This window comes from Elgaria multicarinata, chromosome 3 (genome assembly GCF_023053635.1).
Source record: "Elgaria multicarinata webbii isolate HBS135686 ecotype San Diego chromosome 3, rElgMul1.1.pri, whole genome shotgun sequence".
NCBI lineage: Eukaryota > Metazoa > Chordata > Lepidosauria > Squamata > Anguidae > Elgaria > Elgaria multicarinata.
This window is the reverse complement of record NC_086173.1, coordinates 169805876-169817933: the sequence shown is the minus strand read 5'-3', so window position 1 is coordinate 169817933 and position 12058 is coordinate 169805876. Positions and strand designations below refer to the sequence as shown.

At 41.5% G+C, this 12058-nt stretch overlaps 3 protein-coding genes across 3 annotated transcripts in view; 2 read left to right on the top strand and 1 right to left on the bottom strand.

The window, feature by feature from the left end:
- The window catches only part of LOC134396268 (uncharacterized), an 853762-nt gene that overhangs the window by 144777 nt on the left and 696927 nt on the right, over positions 1-12058 (bottom strand). The gene's annotated exons all lie outside the window — the stretch shown is intronic.
- LOC134396301 (zinc finger protein 420-like) overlaps positions 1-12058 on the top strand; it is a 207773-nt gene that overhangs the window by 21074 nt on the left and 174641 nt on the right. The gene's annotated exons all lie outside the window — the stretch shown is intronic.
- LOC134396430 (zinc finger protein 239-like) overlaps positions 1-12058 on the top strand; it is a 193426-nt gene that overhangs the window by 21064 nt on the left and 160304 nt on the right. The gene's annotated exons all lie outside the window — the stretch shown is intronic.

Sequence of the window (12058 nt, the reverse complement as noted above, 5' to 3'; positions counted from 1 at the left end):
CTCTCCCACACTAGAGGCCTTCAAGAGGCAGCTGGACAACCATCTGTCAAGGATGCTTTAGGGTGGATTCCTGCATTGAGCAGGGGGTTGGACCCGATGGCCTTGTAGGCCCCTTCCAACTCTGCTATTCTATGATTCTATGAATTCAGGTGATGGTAGGATAAAGGAGGAAAAGCGAGGAAAAACGGAAGTGATTGTTGTCATGAAGGAAACAAATATCCATTTTCCCCAACCAAGTACCCTCCACAGCCATGGGACTAGAAGTCCTATCATCCCCCATCAACAACGCTGGCTAGATAGCATGGGAGTTGTGGTCCAGCACATCTGGAGTAACTTTAGTTTGTGTGAGGCTGATGTATAGGAAGCATCATTCCAGATGTGAAGATAAAAGGCTGTCTTCTACCCATCTGAGTGCCGTCTACTTTGATAGGCAGGGCTGGCATCATTAGCTAAGTGCCTAGCAGTAAGATGGATAATGGTGTCGTGGTGGTAGCAGAATGGGAAACTGAGGGCCAGTTTGTGGAGCTGTGGACCTGTGGGACCTAAAGAATAAAGGTGAGACAGGAGCAGCAGGAAAGGCCAAAAAGCTCACATACATCATCAGCACAGAGGGGACTGAGTAGTCCTGAGTGCTACTGGCATGGATAGTCCTGTCAGGTAGCTTCTGGCCATCTCAGGTGAAGCCAAACGTCACAGTTGGGCAGGACATCACTTTCATTTAGGAGAACATGTACAGCAATAAATATTTGAAGAGTGTTCCAATACAAGGTTTAGCCATATAGTAATCTACTTCTGAAAAGAGACATTTTTTGGGCATTGCAAAAACTTATGATTGAAAGAAGCACTAGCTGTGTTACAGCTCCAGCAATTAGCCAACTTAAGGCAACCCCCTTTTCAAGATACATTGTCGGTGTCCAATAGACAGGAAACAAGAGGTTTTGTTGACTAAGGCTTAACCTGCAATCCATGGATGCATTAGATACAGATGCTATAGTGGTGAAATGGGACAATCCAGTTACCTGTTCAATTCCTGTTTAAAACCACTTAGTTCCAATTTTAATAGATTTTCATCTTGTCCCTCATAATAATAATAATAATAATAATAATAATAATAATAATTTATTTCTTACCTGCCTCTCCGATTGGATCAAGGCAGGGAACAAGCATAAAATACATGAAATATTGATTAAAAACATAGTGTGCACTGTTAAAAACATCCTAAAAGGAGCCTAAAAGCATGGTGGCCCAGCTACGCCCCTATCTGGACAGGGATAACCTAGCTTCAGTCGTCCATGCTCTGGTATCCTTGAAATTTGATTACTGCAATGCCCTCTACGTGGGGCAGCCTTTGAAGACAGTTCAGAAGCTGCAGCTTGTGTAAAACGCAGCGGCCAGGTTGATCACTGGAACCAGAAAGTTTGAACATATAACACTGATTCTGGCCCTCTTCCATTGGCTGCCTATATGTTTTTGAGGCCAATTCAAGATGCTGGTTTTAAACTATAAAGCCTTACATGCCTTGGGACCACAGTACCTGACGTAACACCTCTCCTGACATGAACCTATCTGTACACTGTGCTCAACATCTAAGGTCCTCCTCCGAGTGCCTACTCTGAGGGAAGCTCAGAGGATGGCAACAAGGGAGAGGGCCTTTTCAGTGGTGGCCCCCCAATCATGGAATGATCTCCCTGATGAGGCTCACCTAGTGCCAACATTGTTATCTTTTCGGCACCAGGTCAAGACTTTTCTCCCAGGCATTTAATAACATATGCTAAGTTTGTTTTTAATGGACCCCAGAACTGTTGTTGTTTAAATGGATACTGTTGTTTTATACTGTTGTTTTTATATTTTTGATGGTTTAAAATTTTGTATACTTTTTAATGTTCACTGTTCTTAGCCTTTGTAAACCGCCCAGAGAGCTTTGGCTATGGGGTGGTATATAATAAATAAATAAATAAATAAATAAATTAAAAGCATACTAAAAGTATCCTAAAATTCTATTGGATAGGCCTGCCAGAAAAGATCAGTATAATTTACCAGAGTTGCTTATAAACAATTTAAAAACATGATATTTTATTGTATTGAATGTTTGAGCCATACAACGAAGAAAAAGAATAAGAAGCAGCAAGAGGCATAAATACTAACCAAGTCAGGGTTAAAGGTTTTGAAATGGCAGGGGGGGTGGGGGGGGGGGAGAAAGGGTTTCGTTTTGGCCAGGAAAGATGACAGTGTAGGCACCAGGTGATCTTCCCCAGGGAGAGTGTTCCACCAAAGAGGTGACACCAAAAAGGCTGTTTCGTACATTTGGTTGGAATATCTGGAGAAGGAGAGGGGAAATAGCTTGGTAGAAATAATGACCACAGGTTTTACATGCAAAGGGTCCCAATTTCACTCCCTGGCCTCTTCAGGCAATGCTGGAAAAGACCCCCTAGCTTAGGGTGACCATATGAAAAGGAGGACAGGGCTCTTATATCTTTAACAGTTGCATAGAAAAGGAAATTTTAACAGGTGTCATTTGTATATATGGAGAACCTGGTGAAATTCCCTCTTCATCACAACAGTTAAAGCTGCAGGAGCTGTATTAGAGTGACCAGATTTAAAAGAGGGCAGGGCACCTGCAGCTTTAACTGTTGTGATGAAGAGGAAATTTCATCAGGTTCCCCATATATACAAATGACACCTGCTGAAATTCCCTTTTAAAGGGAACTGTTAAAGATACAGGAGCCCTGTCCTCCTTTTCATATGGTCACCCTACCCTACCTGAAACCCGGGAGGGCTTAGAATACTGTGTACAGTTCTGGTCATCTCACCTAAAAAAGAAAAGAAAAGAAGATATTGTAGAGCTGGGGAAAGGCCAACAAAAATGATCAAGGGGCTGGAGCATCTCCCCTATGAGGGAAGGTGACATCAACTGGGATTGTTTAGCTTGGAAAAAAGGAGGCTAAGGGATGATAGAGGTGTACAAAGTTATGCATGGTGTGGAGAATGTGGACAGGGAGACATTTTTCTCCCTCTCTGGTTGGGGTCAGTCTAAATGATCTCCAGGGGTTCCTTACTCCGCGCCTCTGATCACAAAGAGATTGAGGATTTCCCCCAACTCTGTAACTCTAGGCTGGTTGAAAATATATTTTTTAAAAATAAGCAGAAAAACAGTGGATAGCCCTTTTAACTTGTTAAACCAAAGAAAACACTAAACACAAGAAGTCTTAAGATAAGAAGTGTTTATAAAGGGGGGGGGAATCAGATACTGAAGTGAAATGTGAAACATACAATGATGAGAAATAAAATACATGTGCATAATATGCAAAGCAGTTTTAACTGTTGTTATGGGCAGCAGGGTAGGGGGATTTCAGTGGCCACTATGTGGTACAGGTAAATGCAACACCTTTCTACTCAATCCCCTCCCCTAAGGCAGACATTTTTCTCTTAAAAGACTAGAACCCAATGGGGTCATCATATGAAGCTGATTGGAGGGGCGGTTCCGGAAAGATTAAAATCAGGACTTTTTCATACACCACAGAGTTAAACTATGGCACTTGCTACCACAAGGTGTAGTGACGGCCACATTTTTGGATGGCTCTGAAACGAGGTTGGACACATTCTTGGACCAGAAGGCTATCAAAGGTTACTAGTCCTGATGGCTCTGTGGTACTTCCAGGATCAAAGACAGTCAGCTTGCAAGCACCAGTTGCTGGGGAACATGGGCGGGAGGGTGCTGTTGCACCCGTGTCCTGCTCGTGGGTAGACCGCCTGTGTGAACATAGGGTGACCATACGGAAAGGAGGACAGGGCTCCTGTATCTTTAACAGCTGTATTGAAAAGGGAATTTCAGCAGGTGTCATTTGTTTGCATGCAGCACCTGGTGAAATTCCCTCTTCATCACCACAGTTAAAGCTGCAAGAGCTGCAGGGGACAGCACCATGTACATTGATGGTGCTATATAAATAAATAATAATAATAGATAGGGAGAAACCGAGGGAGCCCAGGATGAACCTTTAAGCAATAGAAGCTACCATAGCTGCAGCCATCTAGTTTTTAAGGGATTCCAGATTCATAACAAGGGCGTCGCACATATTCTAAGAGCGGCAGATGATGATGATGATGATGATGATGATGATGATGATGATGATGACTACGACGACCATATGAAAAGGAGGACATGGCTCCTGTATCTTTAACAGTTGCCTAGAAAAGGGGATTTCAACAGGTGTCATTTGTATATATGGAGAACCTGTTGAAATTCCCTCTTCATCACAACTGTTAAATCTGCAGGAGCTATACTACAGTTTCCAGATTTAAAAGAGGGCAGGGCTCCGGCAGCTTTAACTGTTGGGATGAAGAGGGAATTTAATCAGGTTCTCCATATAAAAGAACTGGGCATGTTTAGCCTGGAGAAGAGAAGATTGAGGGGAGACATGATAGCACTCTTCAAATACTTAAATGTGGTCACACAGAGGAGGGCCAGGATCTCTTCTCGCTCCTCCCAGAGTGCAGGGCACGGAATAACGGGCTCAAGTTAAAGGAAGCCAGATTCCAGCTGGACATCAGGAAAAACTTCCTGACTGTTAGAGCAGTACGACAATGGAATCAGTTGCCTGGTGAGGTTGTGGTCTCTCCCACACTAGAGGCCTTCAAGAGGCAGCTGGACAACCATCTGTCAGGGATGCTTTAGGGTGGATTCCTGCATTGAGCAGGGGGTTGGACTCGATGGCCTCGTAGGCCCCTTCCAACTCTGCTATTCTATGATTCTATGATATAGACAAATGACACCTGCTAAAATTCCCTTTTCAATACAACTGTTAAAGATACAGGAGCCGTGTCCTCCTTTTCATATGGTCAACCATTATTATTATTATTATTATTATTATTATTATTATTATTATTATTATTATTATTTGTGCTTTTATTTTTTTACAGCCAATCAACCAGCTTTAGGCTCTATGTGTTATAAGTAAGTCATTGGCTTCTATTGCTTGCTGCTATTTAGGGTTAAATAAATACGATTAGGGTGACCCTATGAAAAGGAGGACCAGGCGCCTGTATCTTTAACAGTTGCATTGAAAAGGGAATTTCTGCAGGTGTCATTTGTATATATGGGGAACCTGGTGAAATTCCCTCTTCAATACAACAGTTAAAGCTGCAGGTGCCCTGCCCTCTTTTAAATCCGGTCACTCTAGTATAGCTCCTGCAGCTTTGTAGAGACCCTTTATTTATTTATTTATTTCATTTTTATACCGCCCAATAGTCGAAGCTCCATGGATGGTACACAAAAATTAAAACCGTTCAAAGTATAAAACAACCAGTATGTTTCCAGGCACAATTCAAACCTATACAGCCCTATGTGGCTTGGGTCCAGGTTTTTTGAAAGACCATATTCTCCCTTATAAGCCTGCCCGTGCTTTAAGATCTTCTGGAGAAGCCCTTCTTTCAGTCCCACCATCTTCACAGGCATGCTTGGTGGGAACATGGGAGAGGGCCTTCTTGGTGGATGCTCCAGTGCTTTGGAACTCTCTTCCCGGGGAAGCTAGACTGGCTCCCTCCTTGATGGGCTTCCGGAAGCAGGCTAAAACTTCTTTGTTCCAGCAGGCCTTTGGAGAATAATCTGGTCCTTCATCTATGTTAAGGACTTGTAAAATAGTCGTGTATTTTAAATGTTGAATGTTTTAATATTGTTTTTTTTTTAAAAAAAAATGTACATTTCTTTTCCTAGGTTTAAAATCTTGTAAGGCTGCCTTGAGGCCCAGTATTGGGCAAAAGGCAGGATACAAATAAATAAATGTAATAATCTATAGATATAAAAGCCCAGAGGCCTCCTCTAAGCCACTTATGCAAATAGGAGAGAAGGCAGAGGCAGTGGATTGGCCTACTGGTTGGCGATGTCATAATGACATCGCCAACCAGTAGGCCAATCCACTGCCTCTGCCTTCTCTCCTATTTGCATGTTTAAAAATTCTGAGCTCACAGGGCCTCCTATGGAAGTGCCAAGAAAAACAACTGCCATCTACCAAGAAAAAGAACTGCCATCTAAGGAAGTTCCAAGACAGAAGGCCAGAGGGCGCCTCCAAGCCACTTCTAGGTTTTGCGCCATCTAGTGACGTTTCTTGGAACTGCAGCCTTCTATGGAAGTTCCAAGTTCCGAAGAAAGCTCACTGCCAGGAGGTTCCAGCCTAGCAGAGGGGCCAAAACCCACTAACCTCCTCACCAGACTGCTCCTCTACACCTGTCATATGATGGGCTTTTTTACTAGTCTATATATATAAAAGCCCAGACTGCTCTTCCTCACCAGTTATAGTTTTTGCCCTCTGACACCATCTAGGGATGTTCCTCAAAACTGTGGCCTTCTATGGAAGTGCCAAGAAAAACAACTGCCATGTAGGGGAGTCCTGGGGGCCTCTGTCCCCTGCACATCTCTTTGGTCCTGGAAGAACCTGCCCCTTTAGCCTTTGCTCTTCTCCAAGATGGCTGCTATGAAGGCCTTGAATGTCATTCACGAAGCTCTGGCATTCAGAAGGAGGACCTCACCATCCTTGTCTTCAAGGATTGCTACATAATGCTTAAAGAGAACATCATTTCTTCTTCTTCTTTCAGGGTCCGGTGACCTTTGAGGAGGTGGCCGTGCATTTCTCGGAGGAGGAGTGGGCTCTGCTGGACCCAGGCCAAAGGACTCTGCACAAGGAAGTCATGGAGGAGAATCGTGGGATCCTGGCCTCTCTGGGTAAGGAATGGGACCCCAATGGTCTCATTCTCTTTGCCCTCTTGATAGATCCTGGAAGGTGGGATTGCAGCTCTTCTTTATGTCAGTGCATTATAAGGATGTCATTGAGGACAACAGTGCCTGGGCCGTGTTCCAGGGATACCGTAGTCCATATAATGCTCACCAGGTGATGTATATGAAGCCTTAAAAGTGTAGATGAAGCACTCACATCCTCTCCAACCCTTACCTGTTGGTCTTTTTATAGCCGCTATGAGACATGGATGCTTGTTTTGACTTTGGAAACAGTGGGATGTCCCTCCAGTTGGGTCTTCCCATCTCTAAGAAGTGGCCGAGACCTTGATCTGCAATTGCCTTATTAATATGAATTCAGAGCAAGGTTTAAAAGGCAGTCAATATGGCTCAGTAACAGTGATTCTTCTTGTTCCAACCTTTTCCTTTTTACAGTATTTTATGACGTTCATTTATTGTTTGAACTACTTTGTAACAGTTATTCTATATAAATGAAAGGGCTGTACGCTACTCTAGTTCTCAGTTCTATTGAACATCCAGCGATATTTAATATGTTTGGAAGGATCTGCCTCTCAAACAAAATGGTTTTTTTTATAATGGTAATGAAATCAAGCAGATTTCTGTTTTTATTCTTGCAGGTGATCGCAGGGAGAGCAAGGAAAATGGCGTACGCCAGAGAAGGAAAACCAAAACTGAAGAGAAGTGGGGAATCAAATCCATTTCTTTTGAAGGGTCAGACATCCGTGAAATTCCAATACAAGAAGATCCTGTTGAACAAAGTAATAGGAATATGCTCAGCGAAAAGAAGCAGTGGAAAAGCTCAGATTATGTAAAGACTCAGAAGATTCACCTCACCAAATGTGAAAGATTTCACAAACAGGAGAAAAAATTTCAATGCTTGGAGTGTGAAAAGCAATTCCGTTGCAATTCAAAGCTTAACTTGCATAAAAGAATTCACACAGGTGAGAAGCCCTATCAATGCCTAGAGTGTGGAAAGGGTTTTGCTCGCAGTGCAAATCTGAAGCAACATCAAAGTGTTCACACAGGTGAGAAGCCCTATGTATGCCTAGAGTGCAGAAAGAGCTTTACTTGCAGCACAAACCTTAAGTGACATCAAAGCATGCACACAGGGGAAAAGCCATATCATTGCCTAGAGTGTGGAAAGGGTTTTGCTCGCAGCACAAATCTGAAGCAACATCAAAGCATGCACACAGGTAAGAAGCCCTATCAATTCGTAGAGCGTGGAAAGAGCTTTGCTCGCAGCACAAATCTTAAGCGACATCAAAGCATGCACACAGGTGAGAAGCCCTATCAATGCCTAGAGTGCTGAAAGAGCTTTGGTCACAGCATGAAACCTAAGAAACATCAGAGCATGCACACAGGTGAGAAGTCCTATCAATGCCTAGAGTGTGAAAAGAGCTTTGCTCACAGCTTGAAACTTAAGAAACATCAAAGAATTCACTCGGGGAGAACCTGTATCAATGCCTAGAATGCAGAAAGAATTTTTGTCGCAGCTCAAGTCTTAAGCGACATCGAAGAATTCACACGGGGAGAAGCCCTACAAATGCTTAGTCTGCGGAAAGAGTTTTGCTCACAGCACATCGCTTAAGCAACATGAAAGAATTCATTCCAGTGAGAAGCCCTATAAAGGGTACAGATCTGAGCATGGTTTAGGATGCAAGTAAAGTCTTTATTAGAGGTTACTTTATACAACAAAATCCGCTTAAAAAAAAAAGGCAAGAAAAATCACAAAATATTCTGAAGGAGTTTAAAAAGAAAGAAAGAAGAATTAAATTATCTTGGAAAGGTAAGTATTCTCCAACAAATAAAAATATTACAACAACAACTATCTATGTTAACAGTAAGAGAAATAGAAACAAAGTTAAATTACTTAAAACAAAGACATTTTGAATTTGCAAATAAACCAGGAAGATGGTTGGTGTATAAATTGTGAAAAGAAAGAGAAAAGAAAAATAGTGAAAATACAAGAGGATGACACTGAACTAATGGATAATGTGGTGATACGAAGAACTTTTCACCAATATTATACAAATTTATATCAAAGACATGTTTTATCAGAAAGAATGGATGAATATATTAAAAAAACAAAACTTACCTAAAATTACAGGAGAACAGAAACAGATTATGAATGCACCTATAACAACAAGAGAAATGGTGGCAATAAATTAAACTGGGGAAAACACCGGGACCAGATGGGCTTCCGGGTTCTTATAAGAATTTTGAGAAGGAGCTTTTACAATCTTTACAAAATATAATGAACTCTTATCTTGAATAATGGGAAGATACCCGAGACATGGAAGACAGTGTATATAACTCTTAATACCTAAAGAGGGACAGGATTTGACTTTGACAAAAAATTATAGACCAATATCATTACTGAATTATGACTACAAGTTGTTTACAATGATATTGGCGGAAAAGACTTTTTAAAAAAATCTGCAAGAACTTATTCATAAGGATCAAAGTGGCTTTTTACCCTAAAGACAGATGAGAGACAATGTTAGAACTGTATTAAATAAGAACAGAAAAACGTAAGTGCCATGCCAGATCAGACTAAGGGTCCATCTAGTCCAGCACTATGTTCACACAGGCCTTAGCTAGACCTAAGGTTTATCCCAGGATCGTCCCAGGGTCATTCCTGTGCATCTAAATGACACACAGGGGATCCGGGGAGTAGGCAGGGATGATCCCAGGACGATCCCAGGATAAACCTTAGGTCTAGCTAAGGCCACAGTGGCCAACCAGCCATCGGCCAGGGATGAACAAGCAGGACATGGTGCAACAGCACCCTCCCGCCCATGTTCCCCAGCAACTGGTGCACACAGGCTTATTGCCTCGCACACTGGAGATACAGCACAATGTCTTGGAGTACTTTGAAAAATACCCAGAAAAGCAAAGTGCCCTGATTTTCCTAGATGCAGAGAAGGCCTTTGATAATCTCAATTGGAATTTCGTAAATTTCATAAAATGGGTGAAATCAATTTATACCTCACAAAATGCAGAAATAATTGTTAATGGAGATTTGTCCGAATCATGTGAAATACAAAGAGGAATAAAACAAGGTTGCTCATTGTCACCTCTGCTGTTTATTCTGGTCTTGGAAGTATTAAACAGAGATATAAGGCAAGATGAAAGAATTGGAGGAGTAAAGATTAAGAAAGAGTCATACAAGTTGAGATTCTTTGCAGATAGTGTTTACCTTGGAAGATCCTTTAAAGGGAATTGAAATTTTGATGAACAAATTGAAGGAATTCGGTACAGTGGCAGGTTTTAGGGTGAATAAACAGAAGACAAAGATGTTAACAAAAATATGAAATCTCGAGAGCAAATAAAGTTGATAGAAAGAACAAGTTGAAGATGGTGGAGTTGGCAGAGATGGCAAAACTTACATCATTAATTAGAGATAAGTCAACATCTATATTTTTAACTGAATGGAAACCTTTTATAGACTTTTTGCAGGGACTAGAAAAAATGATCTGTTCATCTGTGGATTCAAGGATTAAGAAGACTATTTTTAATTTATTTATTTATTTATTTATTACATTTCTATACCGCCCAATAGCCGAAGCTCTCTGGGCGGTTCACAAAAATTAAAACCACAGTAAAACACCCAACAGTTTAAAACACAATTACGAAATACAGTATAAAAAGCACAACCAGGATAAAACCACACAGCAAAGTTGATATAGGATTAAAATACAGAGTTAAAACAGTAAAATTTAAATTTAAGTTAAAATTAAGTGTTAAAATACTGAGTGAATAAAAAGGTCTTCAGCTGGCGACGAAAGCAGTACAGTGTAGGCGCCAAGCGGACCTCTCTGGGGAGCTCGTTCCACAACCGGGGTGCCACAGCGGAGAAAGCCCTCCTCCTAGTAGCCACCTGCCTCACTTCCTTTGGCAGGGGCTCATGGAGAAGGCCCCCTGTAGATGATCTTAAGGTCCGGGTAGGTACATATGGGAGGAGGCGTTCCTTCAGATAACCTGGCCCCAAACCGTTTAGGGCTTTAAATGTTAATACCAGCACTTTGAATTGGGCCCGGACCTGGACTGGCAGCCAGTGAAGTTGTAAAAGGACTGGCGTAATGTGATCTCGCCGGCCAGTCCCTGTTAATAACCTTGCTGCCCTGTTTTGCACCAGTTGAAGTTTCCGGACCGTTTTCAAAGGCAGCCCCACGTATAACGCATTGCAGTAATCCAAACGAGAGGTTATCAGAGCATGGATAACTGTAGCTAAGCTATCTCTGTCCAGATAAGGGCGCAGTTAAGTTAAAAGAAAGAGGAGAATTATGGTTTTTGTAATTAAAGAGTAAGTGAAGATATGGATACATATTTTTGCTGTGGAGAAAATTGGAAGTTCATCTTAACTTTCTGTTTTTTATGTGTGTGTGTTTTATTCTCTTATTATTATTATTATTATTATTATTATTTATTTATATAGCACCATCAATGTACATGGTGCTGTATTGTGTCTGTAAGTTGGTATTGGTTTTAAATAATAAGCCCTATAAATGCTCATGCATCAAAGGACTTTCACAGTCAAGAAACCCTCTCGATGCCTTGAATGTGGACAGGGTATCAGTTGCAGCCTGATCCTTATGGGAGCATAAAGTGCAATCCTTAGTGCATTGTAGCATCTGAAACAAGCAGACATGACCCACTGAGGATGGTGTGGGAAACAGACCTTGCAATCCACAGAGGAAGAAATTTGAGGTCCTTGGTCCAATCAACACTCAGGCATTCAACCCGTATGAACTCAACCTATAGATACACATCTGGCGTGATGCTTCCTATACATCAGCCTCACACAAACTTAAGTACTCCAGATGTGTTGGACTATAACTCCCATGCTATCTAGCCAGCACTGTTGACTGGGGATGATGGGACTTCTGCGGAGGGCACATGGTTGGGGAAAACAGATATTTCTTTCCTTCATGACACATGCTAATCCCTTCCCAACAATCACTTCTGGTTTTCCTCACTTTTCCTTTTTTACCCTACCATCACCTGAAATAATTAAAAGAGAAACCTGATTGGGGAGGAACGAATCCTTCGGGTATCCAATGACTAACAGGGTAGAAAATATATCGTGGAAAGGTTGATTCTTCCAAGTATATTACATATTTATTTGTTTATTTACTTATCACATTTATATACCGCCCCATAGCCGAAACTCTCTGGGCAGTTTACAAAAGTTAAACTGTAAAACATTAAAAAGTATACAAAGTTTAAAAACCATTAGAAACATAAAGACATAGCTTTGGGATGATCAATAGAATTGGCATCTCGAATGACGTACAGAGTTTTGGATACTTT